The sequence below is a fragment of the Chenopodium album genome, chromosome 1 (assembly GCF_948465745.1).
Source record: "Chenopodium album chromosome 1, dcCheAlbu1.1, whole genome shotgun sequence".
In the NCBI taxonomy this organism is placed as follows: domain Eukaryota; kingdom Viridiplantae; phylum Streptophyta; class Magnoliopsida; order Caryophyllales; family Amaranthaceae; genus Chenopodium; species Chenopodium album.
The window spans coordinates 87,529,579-87,537,921 of NC_137834.1; the positions used below are offsets into that span (position 1 = coordinate 87,529,579).

The 8,343-nt window shown below is 32.6% G+C and overlaps 1 pseudogene; it reads right to left on the reverse strand.

The window, feature by feature from the left end:
- Nucleotides 1–4,385: 4,385 nt before the first annotated feature.
- On the reverse strand, nt 4,386–7,782 carry LOC145638238 (wall-associated receptor kinase 5 pseudogene; annotated as a pseudogene).
- Nucleotides 7,783–8,343: the final 561 nt, after the last annotated feature.

Genomic DNA, 8,343 nt, shown 5'->3' on the forward strand with positions numbered 1-8,343 from the left:
TGGTTTTTATCAAGCACATATTTCATTACCTCGAGCATACTACGAAAATTTATGACATCATATAATGATCATTAATGGTTCCAAATAGCATTATATGACCCTGAGATGTATCTCCTAAAATATCAAGACTTTTCTACACTTAGCCCCAAAACCTCTGAATTTTTTTCAAAAAACATGGATATTAGCCTTCAATTTTGGAATTTTTTGACTTTTTTTTTTCGCCTGGCAATAAAAATTGCCGAAATGTTTATCATAATCCCTAATACATTTCGGGAGTCCAATTGGGTGTGCAGAACCATCCAATTTGCTGTTAAACGACCAATTTACCGGTTTACAACTTGCACCGATTTCATTAATTCAAGCATATTACGAACATTTTTGACAACAAATAATGATCATATATGGTTTCAAACGGAACTATATGACCCCGAGATAAATCCCATAGAATTTATTTTTTGATACCGAACCCTGAAACCTCCAAAATTTCTCAAAAAGCGTGGCTATTATCCTTCAATTTTGGAATTTTTTAACTTTTTTTGTCGGAAAATAAAAATTGCCTAAATTTTTACCATGGTCCTTAATACCCTACAAAATTCCAATTGGATGTGTGGAACCATCCAATTTGCTGGTAAACGGCCAATTTACAACTTGCACTGAATTACCGGTTTATAACGACCAATTTAATTAACTTGCACCGAACCCGACTTGAACCGAAATTGACCCTAACCCGTTTTAATCCGTTAAAACCCAAATTTAATCTGACTTGTTACTTATTACCTGACCTGAATTCAGCCCGACCTGTTCCTAACCCGACCCGAATTTAACCCAACCTGTTACAAGCCCGACCCAAAATCAACCGACTTGTTATTGACCTAGCCAAATTCAACCCGACTTGTTATTGACCCGACCCAAATTTTACCAGATATATTATTTACCCGACCCAAAAATTCAACATGATATGTTACTCACCCGACTCGAAACTAACACGACTTGTTATTGACCCGACCTAAATTCAACCCAAATTGTTCCTGACCCGATTTCAAATCACCTTAAATGCAGTTTAGACCACCTTATTATTATTGATCAAAGCATTTTATCTAGGGAGACCAAGTCGGTCCAGGTCAGCAAAGGAAAGGAGCATCATCCTCAAATTTAATAGTTAAATATAGAATATATTTATTGTATGGTCAAAGAAGATAAATATCATCCTAAATTATAGACTATAGTTCTCTAGTATATTGTCATATATATTATAGTCAAAGGAAATAATTAGCTTGATAAAAATGATAATTATCTATTTATAGTTAGTTAAACCCGAATATGACCTGACTTGGAAATTACCCGACCTGATTGTAACCTGCAAATTATTGTCTTGAACATAACCTGACTTGAATCCGAGAATGACCCGACTTGGAAATGACCCGACCTTATTATAACCCGCAAATTATTGACTTGAACCGAACCCAACTTGAACCCGAGAATGACCCGACTTGAAAATGACCCGACCTGATTATAATCCGCAAATTATTGACTAGAACCGAAACCGACTCAAACCCGAGAATGACCCGACCTGATTCTAATCGGCAAATTATTGACTTGAACCAAACCCAACTCGACTCTGAGAATTACCCTAACCCGTTTTAACATGTGAAACTCGAATTAAACCGACCTATTGTTCACTCGACCTGAATGTAACCCCACCTGTTATTAACCCGACCTAAACCCGACCCAAACCCGATAAGAAGTATGACCCAACGTGACCCGACTCAAGAATGACCCAACCCAAACCCGACCCACGTAGGTTATGGAATTAATTCGAATTGACCCGACCAAAACCCAACCCGTTTACCCAAATTGACAGCTCTAGGTGTGGCCAATCACATATGAACGTGATAAAAAAAAATTTAAAAATTCTTTTCAAATATTAATTATTTGATTTTTTAAAATAAAAATTTAACTTAATTTCCAAAAAATACATATTTTAGTTAAATAAAATCATTTTTAATAAGTTAAACCGGCTAAATAATATATACATTAAAAAAAAAAAATCAACCCCTTTAAAAAAAATGAACCAATGAAAATTAAATATAGTGAGTCGTATATTTTAAGAATGAATACCATACAACATCCCAATTTGAAGGAATCTTCTCCGGTTCATTTTGTATTCAATTTGTTGATTTGTTTATGAGAAGCACAAATCAAAGGTTAGTTTTTAATTCTTATGAATATATTATAATACAGAGTACATGGATGTGAATTGACTACTTATTTGCACTAGTCATGGGTTTGATTCTAATCTCTTGCATATGCATTTATTTTACTTTTTCTTTCTTAGCTTGCATCACTTTTATTTTTTACTTTTCTTTTATTTAACTTATTACAGAATAGTATTTATTGTTGAAGTTTCTTTGAGATATATTTTTTTAATTACTTTTCTTTTATTCAATTTAAATTTATTAGCTAGAATAGTATTTATTGTTGAAGTTTCTAAGAGATTTGTGACGTTAGCTTTACAAAAGTAAAATGGAATTAGTTTTTTCCCCTAAATATATTTATAAGTCAAGTCACGACCTACTCAGTTCATTCCCATATCCTGCCTTTGCCCCTATCTACCGTGTGGAAATTAAATACGAAGTATGTTATTACCTATTTCTACCATGGATAGTGACTATTGACTAGTGAGATATATTTAGGATTAATAATTATGGAAAATATTATCTTATATAAATTATGATTATTTATTTTTGGTAGTTGCCCAGCTGATGACCTATTGATCTTCCTAGGTCTTGTATTACAAATATTGAAATGCAAAATGATAGAGTATGAAACATATTCCTGGGCCTCAACCATCAGTTTAAGCTTTTGATTGAGTTGGTCCTCAAACACAAAATCAATGAAAGCTAAGCCGTTATTCATCTTCTTGACAGTGGGTAATGCACTTTTCATTTTGAAAATGAGTAGTAGAGAGAAACCTCAAATGAACAACACAATAAAAAAAAATGAAAAAAAAATAAAAATAAAAAAAAAAACAAAAAAACAAAAGCTGATGAATGAAGTACATGATTGATTTTGTACACCAATTTGTGAGATAAATTTTCAAGTAAAAGTATTTTTCAAGTCTTTTTTAAATATAGAGCTTTTTTTATTTATTTAAATATGTAGATTCTCTGTAAAAAAAAAAAAATGTAAATATGGAGAAACCTCTAATAGTTACCATTTTTTCTTCAAAAAAAGTTGTTTTTATTTATCTTTTAATTTGTTCTCTAATGAATATTGTGTATTAAATGTTGTGTTATTTCTCAAATAGGATTATCTCCCAAATTTATATTTTATTTTATATTTTTTATATGTATATCTATCGAATTTTGTTTTTTTTTTAAATATATATATATATATAAAATAATAAGCTAGCTATTGTTTTTGGACTTATTACCGTGCATGGTATGGGTCTTAGGCCTTGTTCTCTTCACCTTAAAAAAAATAATATTAAGTAAAAATAATTTCATTTCAGTAAAAATAAGTTCAGTTCAGTAAAAATAATTTCAGTTCAATAAAATTCAGTTTTCTTAAAGAATAATTATAATAGAAAATCAGTAAAAAATAATTTCAGTTCAGTAAAAATAATTTAATTTCAGTTTAGTAAAAATAAGTTCAATCAGTTCAGTAAAAATAATTTCAGTCCAGCAAAATTAAGTTGAATCAAACAGGGCCTTAACCTAGTTTCTTAATTTTTAAAATGTATCTCAAAAATAAAAAATTGTAGGGTAATCCTAATAATTTACAAAGGGGTTAATTCAGAGAAAATAAGTAAAATAATTTTATTTTTTTATTATTTTTTTTTTTTGACAAAAAATTATAGTTTAACATGTATTGATGATATTTTTATAAATGTATATTTATGTGTATTAGGGCTTGTTCACACTTACTTAATTTCAGTTCAGTTCAGTTCAGCTCCAATTATTTTAGTTCAGTTCAATTCAGCTCCAATCAGTTCATTTCAGTTCAGTTCAGTTCAGCTCTTAATTTTCCTCTCTCATAAAATATTTATTTAAGCTTAGTTTAGTTCAGTTCAGTTCAGCTCCAATCAGTTCAATTCAGCTCTAATCAGCAGTTCAGTTCAGCTCATTTCATTAAATGTAAACAGACCCTTAGTGTTCAAGATAAGGGATTAGCAATCAAGTAAAGTTTGAGGACTTGTCTTTATACACTTCATGAGGTCGTATAATGTATTTGGATCAATCAAATTTTTACTAAGCAGAAGGAACAAATCAAAAGATTAACAATTTAAAGGAAACAACATAAAGCAACCCAAAACATCTAACTATATATATCCGGATTATGATGGCTTTTCTTCGTATATTCCTTAATCATGCATGACTCAAGCCTTAGCGAGGGTGGTTCATTTCGTTAATCATATCGATTTGCATTGTGTACTGTCCAGTCGTGAATTCTCCAGTGCTTGGATTACCATTATAATTAGCATTCGAGGGCATCGGATAAAGATCATTTTGGTTTGTTAAATTGCTTGTCTCGTCCTGACGGCTCTGATCGGCCCAAGGATGCCTATTTTGACTCCTTAATCCTTCGAGCTCAAGGGCCACTTCCTTCATAGTTGGCCTATCTTCACCCACGACGTAAAGACATTTCATAGCTAGATTCGCCATTGTAATTAGTTGCTCTTCGTTAGCTTCCCTAACCAACTGAGGATCAAGGATTTCCATCAATCGACCTTCTTTAACTGAGAGAATAAAATATATTGCCAAATTTCTCTCTTCCATTTTCCTTTCTATGGAAAGAGGCTTTTCTCTTGTTAAGAGTTCAGCAAGTAGAACTCCGAAACTATAAACATCACTTTTTTCTGTCAGTTGACTTGTTTGGAAGTACTCTGGATCTAAATATCCTAATGTCCCTTGAACTAATGTTGTCACCTGAGTTTGATCAATTGGAACTAACCTTGAAGCACCGAAATCAGATATCTTAGCCGTGTAACTTTCGTCTAACAAGATATTGCTGGATTTAACATCTCGATGAATGATTGGTATTGAAGCCGCTGAATGAAGATATGAAAGTGCATCAGCAGCCTCCGCAGCAAGCTTGATGCAGTTAGCCCAAGTAAGCCAAGACGTGACACCCTTATTTCTATGGATATGTTCGAAGAGAGTACCGTTCGAGATAAATTCATACACGAGCAATGGAACCTCGGTTTCAAGACAACATCCTAAGAGTTTAACCACATTTCGATGGTTAATTTGAGTTAGAATAACAACTTCGTTTATGAATTGCTCAACTTGTGTTCGATCAGTCACTCGGGATTTCTTTATTGCAACTTCACGTCCGTCCTTAAGAATCCCCTTGTATACTGTACCATAACCACCTTTACCTAAAATACGATCTTCGTGATAATTATTTGTTGCTTTTTGTAGTTCTTCAATAGAAAATATTTTAGACGAGTCCATAGTTCCTCCATTTGGATGAAGTTGTTGGGACAATAATACCCCTCCATTCTGCTCAAAGAATTTCTCTCTTTTTTTCATAAGTTTCCTTCTTCTGAAGAATAGATTTACCGAACCAAATATAAACATTAAGAAAGCGAGTCCAAGGCCTATTCCTGCGCAAACAATTTTTGGTATAATCTTGTTAGCTTTCGTCACAGAGTAAATTATTGTTCAATCAATTACTATAGTAAGGATATAATTTTACCAATATTCTGTACTATCATTAAAATAAGGAGTGAGTTTTTAGATTTAAAGGGATTTACCTAATCCAAGCTTCAATGTATTTGATTTATTCTTAAAACAAGGGGTGCCGCCATCCTTCCGGCCAGTTCCACTATATCCTTTAGGACAAGAGCATGTGTAATTGCCAATGGTGTTCTTACATATATGAGTACAGGGGTTGATTGGACCTTCACACTCATTAATATCTGCCAGAGGGAAAAATTGAGAAATGCTAGTAAGTAATAAGGGAGATGATCTGTATCTGTAATCTGTTATGTCCTGCACCTAATAACACAATGTTGTTTTAAAATGGATAAATATATCGAAAGTATTATGTACTTTTTTTTCCTTCAAAAAAATAAAAGTAAAATGTGCATAATTTTGATATATTCCTTTTGTATTCCAAAGTAAGAATGTTAATTAAGTATTTGTAAATAACTAGGTTCACCTATCCAAATTTCACTACAAGAAAAGCTTGTCACAATTATAGAAAAAACTACTGCCAAGAAAAAAAATTATAGAAATTACGAGTACGAGTTCCTTCAAACTACGATCATGGAAATATAGAATAAAGAACAATGACTATGAACAGGTTAAACTTTTTTTAAAAAACTTATTCTAAACAAATACTTCGTACGGATCGGAGTAGTTTTTTTTTTTTGCCTGACAATTTAATACACCACAAAAAAAGGAAAAAAAAAAATTAATTCAAAAAAGTTAAGTTTTTATTCAATATAATAAGTTTTGATAATTTTTTAATGAGTTATACAATTGATATTTCCTGACTTAGAATTAATTAATGTTATTTCAAAATGATTTTAAAAAGTCAACTGTCGGATATGTGACTTTTAATGTCTACTCAATATGTTTTTTCTATATATTGCAAAATTGTGATTTATCTGTTATCAAAGTATGTGTTTGTTTGACCATAAACAAATAAATGAGACAACAAAAAGAACTTGATACACTAACATTAGTTAATAATTGAAAGTTAAACTAAACGATGCCAATTGTTTGAGTAGATTGTTTATAATAAACCCAGCCTCAAAATCTCAGAAATTTTACTCATGGAAATTATGCAGGAAGACTGACCTGTTGTGCATCCAGGACTGAGATAGGGGTTACCCTGGTAACCTGGTCTACAGCTGCAACGGTACCCAAAATCAGTGCCGCCATAAACATCGGTGCAGTCGGTATTCTCCATGCAAGCATAACTGGACCTTGACCGATTCTGCTGAGCTTCTCGGCACGTCTCATTAACACCAACATACCAATCCAGCACAACCGGAACATTGTCAATTGTTCTTTTTATAAACCCTGCGTTATTACCAAAAAGATCGGCCACGCTAAAGGTGAATTCGTTTACCTCGGCTAAAAAGGCAGCGCTGCAATAGGATACGTTGTTATTTGTGGTGTTTCCAACATCGATCAAAGATTCTGTTATGATCCTTACATGTTTCAATCCTTTGTTTGGGATCTCCAATTGGCAGCAACCGTTACCCATACACGACGTATCATTTTGCTTATGCATATTCTCTGGTGTATTACACGTAGCTCCACAGCCACTCATGTGGCCAAGTATCGGTGTACTTTCTGCAATTATCATAGTCAAGTCATCAACACAGCCAATACCGATGAACTTGTTTGCAGTATCTGATACCACTAATGGTAAATTATCTAGATTTATTATTACATCGTTGCTCATTATGGATTGTACTATTACCTGCCGTGGCTGGTAGCATTTTGTGGCCAATCTATTCCTGATTCGCATCTGGCCGGTTAGAGATATGTCTATGATCTCCAGGGAATGAGTAAAATTACTTAACATGAATGGTTTTGGGGGATTAGTGGAGTTGTTGCAATGTATGCTGTGGAACTTGCTAAAGGAACATCCTTTCTCTGAGCCGATGCCAAATGGATACGGAATAGTTACCTTTCCGCACTTAGTTGGGCAGCCAGGTTTGGCAATGGGAATGGTGGCGAAACTAATGACAAAAAGCATGGCAAAAAATGTATACCATATAAATAATGATGAGAGGGAAAATAAAGTTTGCACTCTCATCATTTCTAGTTTTTGATGATGTCTATGGCTTATGGCGAAATTCATCCAAAGTCTTGGACCCTATAAATACTTATTAATAATCACTAAATAATTTTTCAACAGGATGCAAGTTGGGATGATTGAGATTATCGAATAAACTAGTTGATGAAGTATATAAGTGGCCTAATTAACTTTACATTAAGAAGACTATTCAATGGCTACAATAAAATTGTAGCAATTGTATGTAATTAGTTTTTTAATGATTAATCTTGTCTATTCATCCAATTGACTTTAAATTTTAACTAGAAATGAAAAAAAAAAAAAAAAAAAAAAAAAGTTTTCTTGATTATGATTGAAAAACTGTTTTTCAGTTTCTATCTAAAGCAAAAAACTGAACTATGCCATTGACATAGCAGTAGCACGTAGGCAATTTCTAAGTTCAAAGTATTTTGATCTCCAATCTCCATTAAAAACCCACATTTGAGTTTAGTTTACAAACTTTAATCCTAATACTCTACTGTATTATATACGAGTATTACAAATGAACCATCCTCCATAAAGAAAACCAGAAAAATCGGAGGGGAA